We start from the raw sequence: 16,774 nt of genomic DNA on the forward strand, positions 1-16,774 counted from the left end.
TAAATTGGTACACTACTGTACGTAGAGAAATAGCAGATATGGAATAGTATTGCACACTGGTTAGCAGTAGAGAGACGGCTAACTAGGTCATTCTGTTGCTTTCGGGTCATGTATTGGGACTGGGATGAGGACAATACATAGGTGTGCACGCACACACACACACACACACACGCACACACACACACACACACGTTGCCTCTAGGGGGAGAGTGTACGTCAGATGTGATGTCATTACTAAAGGGTGTTCAGGTGGAAAGGTCTGACGCTTTCAGTCCCTTCCACAAACACTGTTACCAAACCCCTGAGGTGTGAAACACAGCACAGACTAGATACCCAAGACCTTATCTAGACATTTCACTATGTACAAATAGTACAAAGAGCCCCCTAACAAACACTCTCACTCACAGTCATGTTGGTACAGTCCCCCTCACAGAGACACCACTCTTGGCGCTAACATTTACATAGAAACCAACAAATGACATTCTGATGAAATCTCGGCCATGTTTTTCATCACATCTCTGTTTTGGAAATATTAACATGAATAGGAGAGACAGTGTTGGTCCAATAAATACCAGTCCCACACACCACAAGGGGGCACTGAAGAGCTTCCAAACACTCAATCCCACCATCTGAGAGAGGAGAGGAAAAGTGGGTTTGGGGTTTGACAGTAACTGTTTTCTGTCAATGATACCTGAATTAGAAACACTCATTGTCAGTATTCTTCTCTAGTTGGTTCTATTTCAGGTCCTGTGAGTTCATATGTGAGCCCAAGAGTTCAAACACATCGTCATCCAATCAGCTTACTGTTCTAGACAACAAGGAGAAAGGAAACAAACAATCTCCAAACAATGAAACATTAACAGTTGTCTCTGATGCTGTAGAATGTCTGTTTGCATACACAGAGAAATGACAAACATACGTCTGCATCTTAAATAATAGAAAACAGTAGGAGAAACTCCATGCTTATCCTGTGAAGACCACTGACTGCACACTGTACACGGCACAGTGCATACTGCAGGGCTTAGAGCTCAGAGCTACTCCTTTAATTCAATACATGAAGCTCTCTCTCTCTCCTCCCTCTCTCCCCCCACTCTGCATTTCCATTCCATGTAGTGTGTTTCTCTGAGGGCTTACTGCAGTAGCAAGTGGTTAGGCTGACTGAGACACCACGTCTCCATGTAAACAACACATGCACTGTATGTACAGTACCAGTCAAAAGTTTGGACACACATACTCATTCCAGGGTTTTTCTTTATTTTTTACTATTTTCTACATTGTAGATAATAAATGCTTCACAGTGTTCAAGTAACAGATGCATCTCAACATCAACTGTTCAGAGGAGACTGCGTGAATCAGGCCTTCATGGTCGAATTGCTGCAAAGAAACCACTACTAAAGGACACAAATAATAAGAAGAGACTTGCTTGGGCCAAGAAACACAAGGAGTGGACATTAGACCGGTGGAAATCTGTCCTTTGGTCTGAGTCGAAATTTGAGATTTTTGGTTCCAACTGCATTGTCTTTGTGAGACGCAGAGTAGGTGAAAGGATGATCTCCGCATGTGTGGTTCCCACCGTAAAACATGGAGGAGGAGGTGTGATGGTGTGGGGGCGCTTTGCTGGTGACAGTGTCAGTGATTTATTTAGAATTCAAGGCACACTTAACAAGCATGGCTACCACAGCATTCTGCAGTGATACACTATCCCATCTGGTTTGTGCTTAGTGGGACTATCATTTGTTTTTCAACAGGACAATGACCCAACACACCTCCAGGCTGTGTAAGGGCTATTTGACCAAGAAGGAGAGTGATGGAGTGGTGCATCATATGACTTGGCCTCCACAATCACCTGACCTAAACCCAATTGAGATGGTTTGGGATGAGTTGGACAGCAGAGTGAAGGAAAAGCAGGCAACAAGTGCTCAGCATATATGGGAACTCCTTCAAGACTGTTGGAAAATTATTCCTTATGAAGTTGGTTGAGTGAATGCCAAGAGAGACACTATAGAGACACTGTTGCGCCTGGCTCGGGGCAAACTGCTGTGTTTGGTGGGAGAGAGAGAGATGGCGATGAGGGATAGAGAGGGAAGGGTAAAGGGAGGGGTAGAGCGAGAGAGAGAAAGAAAGAAAGAGGTAGAGAGGGAGGGGAGAGTGGGAGACTAATGCAGCATTATAAAAAGGCTATAGGCGTTACTGGCGAATAACAGTTAATCCTGGTTTTCTGTGGTGTCTGTTTTCCTCGACTCTGATGAGCCTTGTGGCTATGTACTCTATGTCCTGTGCGGTATGTTTCCTCCAGTATATTGTTCATAACACACCGCTCATGCTAGCAGCACGTTCATTCATTTGGGTCACGGCTAAAGAAAATGTCCTGCCTAGATACATTGGTTCTGTTCACTTGGTGACTTCAAAATCGTTCGATGGGTCAGAGTACAAAGAACGTTTGGGATCCAAAATCCCCAACAATGAAACGCAAGCCCTTTCTGTGAGGAGCAGTGTCTGACATTTCCAAAGTTCACCAGCCACTAGGTGGATGGTATTTGTGCCGAGTACAGGACAATGCAGAGGGCACACAGCACACACTGTACCAATACAACCACACAGCACACACTGTACCAATACAACCACACAGCACACACTGTACCTATACAACCACACAGCACACACTGTACCAATACAACCACACAGCACACACTGTACCTATACAACCACACAGCACACACTGTACCAATACAACCACACAGCACACACTGTACCTATACAACCACACAGCACACACTGTACCTATACAACCACACAGCACACACTGTACCAATACAACCACACAGCACACACTGTACCTATACAACCACACAGCACACACTGTATCTATACAACCACACAGCACACACTGTACCTATACAACCACACAGCACACACTGTACCTATACAACCACACAGCACACACTGTACCAATACAACCACACAGCACACACTGTACCTATAAAACCACACAGCACACACTGTACCAATACAACCACACAGCACACACTGTACCTATACAACCACACAGCACACACTGTACCAATACAACCACACAGCACACACTGTACCTATACAACCACACAGCACACACTGTACCAATACAACCACACAGCACACACTGTACCTATACAACCACACAGCACACACTGTACCAATACAACCACACAGCACACACTGTACCTATACAACCACACAGCACACATTGAACCTATACAACCACACAGCACACACTGTACCAATACAACCACACAGCACACACTGTACCAATACAACCACACAGCACACACTGTACCTATACAATCACACAGCACACACTGTATCTATACAACCACACACTGTACCTATACAACCACACACTGTACCTATACAACCACACAGCACACACTGTACCAATACAACCACACAGCACACACTGTACCAATACAACCACACAGCACACACTGTACCAATACAACCACACAGCACACACTGTACCAATACAACCACACAGCACACACTGTACCTATACAACCACACAGCACACACTGTACCAATACAACCACACAGCACACACTGTACCTATACAACCACACAGCACACACTGTACCTATACAACCACACAGCACACACTGTACCAATACAACCACACAGCACACACTGTACCTATACAACCACACAGCACACACTGTACCAATACAACCACACAGCACACACTCTACCTATACAACCACACAGCACACACTGTACCAATACAACCACACAGCACACACTGTACCAATACAACCACACAGCACACACTGTACCTATACAACCACACAGCACACATTGAACCTATACAACCACACAGCACACACTGTACCAATACAACCACACAGCACACACTGTACCTATACAACCACACAGCACACACTGTACCAATACAACCACACAGCACACACTGTACCTATACAACCACACAGCACACACTGTACCTATACAACCACACAGCACACACTGTACCAATACAACCACACAGCACACACTGTACCAATACAACCACACAGCACACGCTGTACCTATACAACCACACAGCACACGCTGTACCTATACAACCACACAGCACACACTCTACCAATACAACCACACAGCACACACTGTACCTATACAACCACACAGCACACACTGTACCAATACAACCACACAGCACACACTGTACCAATACAACCACACAGCACACACTGTACCTATACAACCACACAGCACACACTGTACCTATACAACCACACAGCAGCATTTGGAACGTTGGCAGTCTGCTAGAATGTTAGACCCATGGATGTAGAACACCACTTTAAAACTAATGCTGTTCTATAGTCTATGGTTACACCAGCATGGCCATCCTACTGCATTACCTGATGGCAGTGGCAGTGGCCAGAGACAGACAAACAGCAGAGAATACCAGGGCCATACACAAACTTCATCACCTTCAAAACCCCACACATAGTTGGGCAAGGTCATCGGCGAAGTTGGGGAACTAATCTGTTGTGTGTTAGTGTGTGGGGTGAGGTCGTGGGTGGGGGTGGGGTCGGGGGAGGGGGGGGGGGGAGGGGCGCACTCTATGTCGGTGTTTTAAACCAGAGATCGGTTTTAATCTGGTAATTTCATGCCTCTGTCCGTCCTGTGCTCCAGTAGGAAGTCTCCACTGAGCTCCGGGGGAAATCGCAGGAAATTGTCGGCAGCATCCCGCTGGGTCCCCCCTAATCCAGCCGTCACACTCTCCTTTCCTTTCCTTTCCCCAGGTTCCCATCCAGCCCCCCAGCCCTGCGTGTGTGTCTGTGTGTGTATGGTGGACACAGAAAGAAGCAGCCTTCTAAGAGACAGTGTGCATCTCTCTCAGTTCTCTCTTTTTTATTACTGCATCCTTGTATAACACAAAAGAGGAAAACAGCAAACCAATGTTTTACTATGATACTTCTCCCCCCACACACACACACACACAGTTTACCTGCTCTCCTCTCTTAAACCTCCATTTGATTCAGCTAACATACACCCACGCTTGTGTATGCCCACAAATAGCAGTGTTTACTTTAGCCAAAATGACCGGGAGGAAATAAATCCCATTGCAAAATAATGCTTTTTATTCATTGATGTAATACCAGTCGATGGAAATACATTTGACCATCATGCGTATCGGTCTATAGGTTAATTTGCATAATTTAGTGGAATTAAATTGGCCTGTGTATTCTCATTAGTCATCATGCATCTTATTTATCCAACACAACTATCACATGTGCACAGAATACAGAGTCTATTTTGAGGGGGATTTCTCCTGCAGCTCCTCAGCTGGTTGCTGCTGGAGTAAAACATGTGCTTTTATAAAACACATTCATTGCGCAACAATTCTAACAATTCACGTGTTAAAAATAGTTTTGGTGCTCGATTAAAAAGAGCTACTATTGTTATTTCTCAACTGGTAATTGAAGCGCGACACCCATTCACCATTCAAGTGTAGGCAACAGGCTATCAGTGCATCACCCACCACTTTACAATGTGAGCTGGAGGCAGTATGCATTTTGAAAACATACTTCATTGTTTGAAACCTGAATGTTTAATGTCCTATTATGAGGCATGTCTTACATTGCTTCAAAGTAGCCTGTAGGCAAAATCCAAACATGGAAACGTGGAGGAAATTATTTTATAAAGACTTCATAGGCGGTGCGTGACTTTCAAGTTTGGGGAAGCTTTCAATTTATCCTACCATTTCTGCCATTTTGCGGGGCAGTTATGATTTTCATATTTTCGTGCAACAGTTTAACTTCAATAATCACGTTTTCATTTCTCAAAATCATTGTCACATGTTTAATCATAAAAATCTTAATTAAATTGATAAAAATCCAAAAGTTAAATAGTCAACAAATGGGAGATCACCAGCCTCTGTCATATGAACATGTTAATACACCGTGCTCCATTAGCGACTAAAGAAATTAGCAAATGGAACTCATAGCCTATAGGCTAATGCAGCAGTAGGCCTTTAAACTTCCATTGCTCTTTCACACAAGGATTGGTGATTATCGAGGCGGAGACTGTTGGAAAGATTTTTCAAAAAGTTTACTGTGAGGAACTATAGATTTATTATATTATTATTTTCAATGGATGTTAAAAAAACCACTTTCCTACATTTCCGCACAGCAGGCCAGGTACTTCTATGCACAGAGAAACCAGACACATGCTCATTGCTCACATGGAGTACTAAAAAAAAAGACAATGAAAAAATGTACAAATCTCATTAATTATATTTGAAATAAACCAACATTTGTTTCTCACAAGTGTAGCAGGATGTGAACTCCACAAACAATGTTTCCACTCTGAGAATGAGAACGGTAAATTACAAATTAATACATGCATTAACAGACATTAATGTACCAAATGGAGGGGATTAACTGTACATTTACTGCTGGTGACATATGTAATGAGGAATTTATACTTTTTTTATCAAAGGGCAAACAACTCACACATGAAACAATGAATGCGCAATAATTGGCGGGAGACAGCAGAGCAATTCTGGAGAGACTCGCTGTCACGTCCTGACCCTTGTAAGATGTCATTTTCTATAGTAGAGTAGGTCAGGGCGTGACAGGGGGGGGTTTTGGGTGGTTTTCTACGTGTTCTATTTCTATGTTTAAATTCTAGGTTTCTATTTCTATGTTGTTTTTTGGGGGGATGATCTCCAATTAGAGGCAGCTGGTCCTCGTTGTCTCTAATTGGAGATCATATTTAAGTAGGGGTTTTTCCACCTGTGTTTGTGGGCAGTTATTTTCTGTTTAGTCTCTGTACCTGACAGAACTGTATTCTGATCGTTTGCCATTTGTTATTTTATCTTTAGTGTTTTTGAGTTAATAAATATCATAATGAGCACTCAACACGCTGCGTTTTGGTCCCCTCTATACGACAGCCGTTATACTTGCCTATATCTTCACCACACACCCCTCCCCTTCTTCTTGTCTCAACATTTTAAATTGTACTCAAGACATATTATCGTCACACATATTTTAGATGCTTTTCACTGACAGCTGCAAGTCAATAATCAGCTAGGCATATTGGCACGCTATTTCTGGGCAAATGTCCTTCCTATTGGGCCCTTTTTCCCTATTGGACCCACCGCTATGCTATTTCTCTCCTGTTCTATTGGTTTTCATATCAACTTTCTTTCATTGTCCAGAAGCCAAAGACACAATCCTAGTCATATCAGCAACCCATCCTAGTTGTTGCATCTTTAGATTCCCCCTCTTTCTAAATGTTAATCTCTGTCACATATGGAACCGCTATCCAGTGCGCTGTTCAGAATGGTGTTTTCTCAGGTTCGCTGTTAAAATTGTGTTTTTCCAGGCGGACTGTTTAGAATGGTGTTTTCTCAGGTACGCTGTTTAGAATGGTGTTTTCTCAGGTACGCTGTTTAGAATGGTGTTTTCTCAGGTACGCTGTTACAATGGTGTTTTCTCAGGTACGCTGTTAGAATGGTGTTTTCTCAGGTACGCTGTTACAATGGTGTTTTCTCAGGTACGCTGTTAGAATGGTGTTTTCTCAGGTTCGCTGTTTAGAATGGTGTTTTCTCAGGTTCGCTGTAAAAATTGTGTTTTGCCAGGTGCGCTGTTCAGAATGGTGATTTCCTGTGAATTGCATTTTGGCAAATGTTTGAAAATGTTTTATTGTCTGCTTCATTACAGGAGCTGCATGTTCTGTTAAGATGCATTACCATAATGTAAATATGGTTTCTGTATTTCTGAACACCGTGAGTGGACGCCCTAATGGGTTACTTACCCAGTGCATACGGGTTCGGTACATTTCTCAAATGTACAGTAAAATTAAGTTTTCCCGGTCACTTTGTCTGGTGCCTCATTTTCCTAACGTAAACCCTGACACATAGTCACACACACATTACCTCACTCAAACTCACAGCTAACACAGAGGCTAACCCACTTTATACGGCCACTTTATGTGTGTGTGTGTGTGTGTGTGTGTGTGGAGTTTAAGAACCCTGATAACCTTGTGCTTCTTAAGAGAAGAAATACTGAGCTGTCTTAAAGGCGGGACACTTTAAAGGCCTACCAGTCCATTTTATTAGACCAATACAATAAATTACAGACAGGGCTATTAGGATGAGAGAGAGAGGCAACCAGAAACAAGTTCAATTATGACCTTGTGTTGAGGGGGAAGGTTTTTAAAAGAGCACACAACCTACATAAAAAATACTACAGTTTAATATAGAATAATACAGTACTATAGAATTCTGTTGTAAACTGTAGTATACTGTAGAATACTATAGTAAATACTACAGTATATCCACACAAAAAAACACTGCAGTAAATACTACAAAAATGACAGCAAAAACACAATAGTCCGTGAAGACACTACAGTCTGCAAAAACACTTTTTTTTTACTATAGTTAATACCACAGTATTTAATTTGCCCATTCTCCTCCACCATATCACAATATGTAAGAAACCTACATGCCAAGTATAGCCCATATGTTCCCTACAGGTTATAGAAAAGAGCAGAATCTTCAGACCCCAGTCCTACCTACCTACAGGTTATAGAATAGAGCAGAATCTCTGAACTATCTTCAGACCACAGTCCTACATACCTACAGGTTATAGAATAGAGCAGAATCTCTGAACTATCTTCAGACCCCAGTCCTACCTACCTACAGGTTATAGAATAGAGCAGAATCTCTGAACTATCTTCAGACCCCAGTCCTACCTACCTACAGGTTATAGAATAGAGCAGAATCTCTGAACTATCTTCAGTCCCCAGTCCTACCTACCTACAGGTTATAGAATAGAGCAGAATCTCTGAACTATCTTCAAACCCCAGTCCTACCTACCTACAGGTTATAGAATAGAGCAGAATCTCTGAACTATCTTCAAACCCCAGTCCTACCTACCTACAGGTTATAGAATAGAGCAGAATCTCTGAACTATCTTCAGACCCCAGTCCTACCTACCTACAGGTTATAGAATAGAGCAGAATCTCTGAACTATCTTCAGACCCCAGTCCTACCTACCTACAGGTTATAGAATAGAGCAGAATCTCTGAACTATCTTCAGACCCCAGTCCTACCTACCTACAGGTTATAGAATAGAGCAGAATCTCTGAACTATCTTCAAACCCCAGTCCTACCTACCTACAGGTTATAGAATAGAGCAGAATCTCTGAACTATCTTCAGACCCCAGTCCTACCTACCTACAGGTTATAGAATAGAGCAGAATCTCTGAACTATCTTCAGACCTCAGTCCTACCTACCTACAGGTTATAGAATAGAGCAGAATCTCTGAACTATCTTCAGACCCCAGTCCTACCTACCTACAGGTTATAGAATAGAGCAGAATCTCTGAACTATCTTCAGACCCCAGTCCTACCTACCTACAGGTTATAGAATAGAGCAGAATCTCTGAACTATCTTCAGACCCCAGTCCTACCTACCTACAGGTTATAGAATAGAGCAGAATCTCTGAACTATCTTCAGACCCCAGTCCTACCTACCTACAGGTTATAGAATAGAGCAGAATCTCTGAACTATCTTCAGACCCCAGTCCTACCTACCTACAGGTTATAGAATAGAGCAGAATCTCTGAACTATCTTCAGTCCCCAGTCCTACCTACCTACAGGTTATAGAATAGAGCAGAATCTCTGAACTATCTTCAGTCCCCAGTCCTACCTACCTACAGGTTATAGAATAGAGCAGAATCTCTGAACTATCTTCAAACCCCAGTCCTACCTACCTACAGGTTATAGAATAGAGCAAAATCTCTGAACTATCTTCAGACCCCAGTCCTACCTACCTACAGGTTATGGAACATTTGCTCTTTTAGTATTTCTACAGTAGGTTTCCTCAAGGACAAAGTCCTCCACTTCTATGTCAAAGATAATAAAACCAAAAACACTTCAGCAAATACTTCAGCAGTCTAACGCACTGCATCTCAATGCTAGAGGCGTCACTGCAGTCCCTGGTTCGAATCCATGCTGCGAATCCATGATTCTAATCGAATCCAGCGTCACTGGTGTAGGCTGTCATTGTAAATAAGAATGTGTTATTAACTGACTTGCCTAGTTAAATAAAGGTTACATTTTTTTAAAGACTACATTAATGTCCCCAAAAACACTACAGTAAATACTATAGTATACTACAGTCCGCAAAAACATTACAGTAAATACTTCAGTATATACTACTCTTATTTTTGTATAGTTTTTATAATATAGTAAACTGTAAATACTACAGTATACTCCTGTAACGTGCACCCAGGTGGGGCCCCAGGACCGATTTTGGGAGACCCCGTACTGCACGGTCGGAACTAGAAGCACAAGCATTTTGCTACACTCGCATTAACATCTGCTAACTATGTGTATGTGACCAATAAAATTAGATTAGATTTGATTACTACAGTATACTACAGTAAATACTACAGTATTCACTGTAGTGTTTTTGAGGACTTCAGTCTGCAAAACCACAACACTAAACACTAAAGTAAAGTCAGCAACAATACTACAGTGAATATTATAGTATTCCGAACGTAGTATACACTTTAGTATTTTTTCATGAAGACACAATAGCATGCACTGTACCAGCTATACGGGCTATTCTAGTATTCAACATTGCAGGACAAGAGAAGATTTTCCTTGCATCTAGTGTTTGTAATGCCCTTGTAAAAAACAATAAGAGGTAGATCTGTGTAAATGTGAAGTAATGTTGAGTGTGACAGTGTACACAAATAATAAGTGCACCTGAGGGTGACTATCTGTGTGTGTGTGTACTGTATGTGTGTGTGTGTGTGTGTGTGTGTGTGTGTGTGTGTGTGTGTGTGTGTGTGTGTGTGTGTGTGTGTGTGTGTGTGTGTGTGTGTGTGTGTGTGTGTGTGTGTGTGTGTGTGTGTGTGTGTGTGCGTGTGGCAAGTCTATTCTCTTGTATGACTGACAGCCTCCCCCCGGGCTGGTAGCTGGTCATGCCATGTTATGGAGGAGAGATTTCAGATCCATCCATTCTTTATTTTCATTTCTCTGAGTATCCCTCTATTTCCCACAGACTGCCAATGGAAGTCTTAGCAATTAAAAACACAACTACATGATCCTGATGAGTCCTTGGCATAGGAATGCAAGACAGACAAACAATTTAAGTGTGAGTGTGTTCAGCAGCTGATGTTATGTGAGATAATGAGGCTCTCAAAGGTACCAGATAGATGGTACTCCAACTCTGACAGAGAGGAGGGAATTCTATCAATCACAGAGAAAAACAAGCAAACCACGCACATGCATACACAGCGTGGGTGGGAGAAAGGTGTAAAAAGCTGGGTGTGTCTGTGTGTGTAAGAAAAGGAAAACACTGAAAATAGCTCTGTTACATTTGCATTGTGTTTGCGTGTGGATGTGTGTGTACTCTAGTTTGTTTGAAAGTGCTAAACATGTGAGGGATAGTGTATGAGGTGTGGAGTGACGTGTGAGAAGGTGTACTGTATGAGTGTGTGTGTGTGTTTATAACAAGGTGTGAGAAGGTGTACTGTATGCGTGGTGTGTGTGTGTGTTTACAACAAGGTGAGTGAAGGTGTACTGTATGAGTGTGTGTGTGTGTGTGTGTGTTTATAACAAGGTGTGAGAAGGTGTACTGTATGCGTGGTGTGTGTGTGTGTTTACAACAAGGTGAGTGAAGGTGTACTGTATGAGTGTGTGTGTGTGTGTGTTTATAACAAGGTGTGAGAAGGTGTACTGTATGAGTGTGTGTTTTTGTGTGTGTGTGTTTATAACAAGGTGTGAAGGTGTACTATATGCGTGGGTGTGTGTGTGTTTATAACAAGGTGTGAGAAGGTGTACTATATGCGTGGTGTGTGTGTGTGTGTGTGTGTGTGGGTGTGTGTGTTTACAACAAGGTGTGTGAAGGTGTACTGTATGCGTGGGTGTGTGTGTGTGTGTTTACAACAAGGTGTGTGAAGGTGTACTGTATGCATGGGTGTGTGTGTGTGTGTGTGTTTACAACAAGGTGAGAAGGTGTACTGTATGTGTGTGTGTGTGTGTTTATAACAAGGTGTGAGAAGGTGTACTGTATGCGTGGGTGTGTGTGTGTGTGTTTGTAACAAGGTGTGTGAAGGTGTACTGTATGTGTGTGTGTGTGTGTGTGTGTGGGGGGGTTTATAACAAGGTGTGAGAAGGTGTACTGTATGCGTGGTGTATGTGTGTGTGTGGGTTTATAACAAGGTGTGAGAAGGTGTACTGTATGAGTGTGTGTGTGTGTGTGTGGGTTTATAACAAGGTGTGAAGGTGTACTGTATGCGTGTGTGTGTGTGTGTTTACAACAAGGTGTGAGAAGGTGTACTGTATGCGTGGGTGTGTGTGTTTACAACAAGGTGTGAAGGTGTACTGTATGCGTGGGTGTGTGTGTGTTTATAACAAGGTGTGAGAAGGTGTACTATATGCGTGGGTGTGTGTGTGTTTATAACAAGGTGTGAGAAGGTGTACTGTATGCGTGGGTGTGTGTGTTTATAACAAGTTGTCCTATGGAGAGCACTGTAGGAGGTTTACATGGAAGACCTGTCAATCAACGAGCTTCTAACGGGAGGTGTAAAACGATCAAATGTACTGTAAATGTGCGTTTGTGTGTGAGTGTGTGTGTGTAAGATATAAAGGTGAAAGTTGGAACCAAATAAGGTTCTTGAGAGCGATGCCATAGGGAACCATTTTAGAGTCTCTGTAGAACCATAAGGGATGGTTCTTTGAAGTACCATATAAAAATCCAAAACCAGAAATGTTTCGCCCCTCCAGGATTGGAATTAAATAGCCCTGCTGTAGGGTTTCAAACCTTATTTGCATATTTTCCGGTGTGTCTCTCGAGTTTATTTTCGAGTTGCCAGTACCACCCATGACTGCTTGCTAGTGACAGAGAAATGGTTGTTGCATTCATTCCTTTTCGGTCCAGTGACCTTCACCAAATGAGATCCTAAGTGAATATGTTGCATTAAATTGTAATTCTTTAAAGACAATACATATTTCATAAGGCCTTCTTTTGAGGGCCTAGTTTAACCTAGTTTAACCCTAATACAGTGGCCTGAAACTTATACGGGCTACATCAGGCCTGCAAGTCACATTATGCTGGCTTGCAAAGTGATGTGTAATTCTTATTGGAAGCCAATGCACTTGTAAAAACATAGACATTGAAATAATTCTTAAAATCAACCTGCAATAGAGCATGTTGGGAAATATGATGAGTGTGGTTCAACTAATTTTATTAACACCAACACTGGAGTTCTTTTACACCACTGAGTGTTAATTTAACTCTTGAATCAACGCTAGTAATGTTACACTGCAAAATCAACACTAGTTAACACTGGTCAATTTTCTGTGTGCTATGACAGGGACACATCTGCAGGCTTCCGTACATTTCTAGAATGTTTTTGAATTCTGAAGAACCGTAGATGACACGTCAAGAACCCCACACTTAAAGACATGCTCCGGAACTTTGGCAACTATTAAGTATTTTTGAAACCTCCTTTGGGCTGGATTTCATTCATGCATAATCTATGAGCAGAATTACTGTCTTACCTTAATTAGCCATGAAATACTTAGTTTGAAAGCAACTGTTTTTCTGGAAACTGTATTGTGCCATTTTCCCTACATTTTCCCCCATGTGTGCCAGCCCCCTAGCAATTTGAAATCTAGCCAATGAGCTTCAGCCCCTCGCCATTTGAGTGACAGCTAGCGAGATGCAGATTACAGAAGAGCGAGAGAGAAATGAATGACGTGGTGCACATATGTGACGCAGTACAGGGGGGTTGTAGGTGTATGTGAGAAACCTTACAAAGAGAGAGCCTGATAGACAGTGACGGGATGAAGGTGTGATATATGCGTGAGAAAGAGAATGTTATTTTACATGCTTGGTGTGTTTGCTCGGAGTGTGTGTGTGTGTGTGTGTGTGTGTGTGTGTGTGTGTGTGTGTGTGTGTGTGTGTGTGGGCACGCTTGGTGTGTTTGCTCGGAGTGTGTGTGTGCACGCTTGGTGTGTTTGCTCGGAGTGTGTGAGTGTGTGTGTGTGCACGCTTGGTGTGTGAATGCACCTGTGCGTGCATGTTTAGAAGGTAGCAGCAGGCTCATCCATCTGTGCACAGTTCAACATGGATGGGGAAATGTGTGAGAACTGCCATCGTTCCCAATGCATGTGTATGTATGTCTGTGTGAGTATTCACTCTGATGGTTTAAATGCCATGATATACAGTCCGTGTGCTCACAATGTATCTGCTCTATACTTCACTTCACCCAGCTCTGTCCCCATGTCACGTCCTGACCAGTAGAAGGGGTTATTTGTCATTGTAGTTTGGTCAGGGCGTGGCAGGGGGTGTTTGTTTTGTGTGTTTCGGTGTTTTTGGTTTAGGTTCTATGTTTTCTATTTCTATGTTTAAATGTTTTTGGTAGGACCTCCAATTAGAGGCAGCTGGTTGTCGTTGTCTCTAATTGGAGGCCATATTTAGTTGGGTTTGTTTTCACTTGTGTTTTGTGGGTGGTTGTTTTCCTGTATAGCCCGTGTTGCCTTACGGAACTGTTTCATCGTTTGTTTATTTTGTTTAAGAGTTTTCTTTAAATAAATTAAGAAGATGAGCACTTTACCCGCTGCGCCTTGGTCCAATCCTTATGACGCCCGTGACACCCCATTCCTATTCCCAATCATATTCCCATTCCCAACTGACCCCCAAGCCCATTCCCTCTACCCGGCTCCTTTTGAAATATGCAAAATATATTCTGCCATATTTTCTTAAAGAAAAAATAAGTTCAGTACAAAGAGCTTTTTTCTCTGTAACAAGACAATGCCTTCATCATCTCAGCTTATTTCTGCTCAGGTCAGCACACAAACACTAGACCCCATCAACCAATCCCTTCCCTTGGTCCCTCAGTGGTTTCCATGGCAAACCCTACCACGCCAGGTACAGTACTGTAGATTCCACAACAACAGAAAACATAGCCAAGTACAGTATGCTCTGGGTGGGTGACAGGGCAAATCAAACACCTATTCAGCTGGTTTGGTCCGATGGCTGATCAGTGAAAGTGATACCGGAAGCAGAGGGGAACCAATCAGGCCCCAATGCTAAGCTAATATTGACATGTTAGTCCTAGGAGACTTCTAACCACAGAGACTTACTGTAAGTGCAATAAAGCAACGCATTAATTTAAACAGAATGGGGCCTTGCTACTTCTGCAAACCTATTGTTAGAGCTGAATGCTGAAAATGTACTGAACTGAAGTGATTCTCCCTCTGCATTGCGCAGAAGGGGGAGAAAGGGAGGAGAAATGGGAGGGGGAGGGGGAGATCGGAGAAGAGGTTGTATTAAGACTACAGTAAGATTGGATTGAGGGATTTTGGTTGTGCAGAGGAGGGTGGGTGAGACTAATGGGGAGATGAGGGTGTGAATGTAGTACTGAGTAGTCCTCTCTCTCCCTCTGTCTCATTCTTTACCCACATCTTCCTCTCTCTCCCTCTGTCTCATTCTTTACCCACATCTTCCTCTCTCTCCCTTTGTCTCTCATTCTTTACCCACATCTTCCCCTCTCTCCCTGTCTCATTCTTTACCCACATCTTCCTCTCTCTCCCTCTGTCTCATTCTTTACCCACATCTTCCTCTCTCTCCCTCTGTCTCATTCTTTACCCACATCTTCCTCTCTCTCCCTTTGTCTCTCATTCTTTACCCACATCTTCCCCTCTCTCCCTGTCTCATTCTTTACCCACATCTTCCTCTCTCTCCCTGTCTCATTCTTTACCCACATCTTCCTCTCTCTCCCTCTGTCTCATTCTTTACCCACATCTTCCTCTCTCCCTGTCTCATTCTTTACCCACATCTTCCTCTCTCTCCCTGTCTCATTCTTTACCCACATCTTCCTCTCTCTCCCTCTGTCTCATTCTTTACCCACATCTTCCTCTCTCTCCCTCTGTCTCATTCTTTACCCACATCTTCCTCTCTCTCCTTGTCTCATTCTTTACCCACATCTTCCTCTCTCTCCTTGTCTCATTCTTTACCCACATCTTCCCCTCTCTCCCTGTCTCATTCTTTACCCACATCTTCCTCTCTCTCCTTGTCTCATTCTTTACCCACATCTTCCTCTCTCTCCTTGTCTCATTCTTTACCCACATCTTCCTCTCTCTCCCTTTGTCTCTCATTCTTTACCCACATCTTCCTCTCTCTCCCTGTCTCATTCTTTACCCACATCTTCCCCTCTCTCCCTGTCTCATTCTTTACCCACATCTTCCTCTCTCCTTTTCTCATTCTTTACCCACATCTTCCTCTGTCTCCTTGTCTCATTCTTTACCCACATCTTCCTCTCTCTCCCTCTGTCTCTCATTCTTTACCCACATCTTCCTCTCTCTCCCTTTGTCTCTCATTCTTTACCCACAGCTTCCTCTCTCTCCCTCTGTCTCTCATTCTTTACCCACATCTTCCTCTCTCTCCTTGTCTCTCATTCTTTACCCACATCTTCCTCTCTCTCCTTTTCTCATTCTTTACCCACATCTTCCTCTGTCTCCTTGTCTCATTCTTTACCCACATCTTCCTCTCTCTCCCTCTGTCTCTCATTCTTTACCCACATCTTCCTCTCTCTCCCTCTGTCTCTCATTCTTTACCCACATCTTCCTCTCTCTCCCTCTGTCTCTCATTCTTTACCCACATCTTCCCCTCTCTCCCTGTCTCATTCTTTACCCACATCTTCCTCTCTCTCCCTCTGTCTCTCATTCTTTACCCACATCTTCCTCTCTCATTCTTTACCCACATCTTCCTC

General features: G+C 42.9%; 1 protein-coding gene across 2 annotated transcripts in view; it reads right to left on the bottom strand.

The window, feature by feature from the left end:
* The window catches only part of LOC106582011 (interleukin-1 receptor accessory protein-like 1-B), a 308,398-nt gene that overhangs the window by 34,700 nt on the left and 256,924 nt on the right, over window positions 1-16,774 (bottom strand). The window lies entirely within an intron of this gene.

Source organism: Salmo salar, chromosome 21 (assembly GCF_965601325.2).
Source record: "Salmo salar chromosome 21, fSalSal1, whole genome shotgun sequence".
Lineage (NCBI taxonomy): Eukaryota > Metazoa > Chordata > Actinopteri > Salmoniformes > Salmonidae > Salmo > Salmo salar.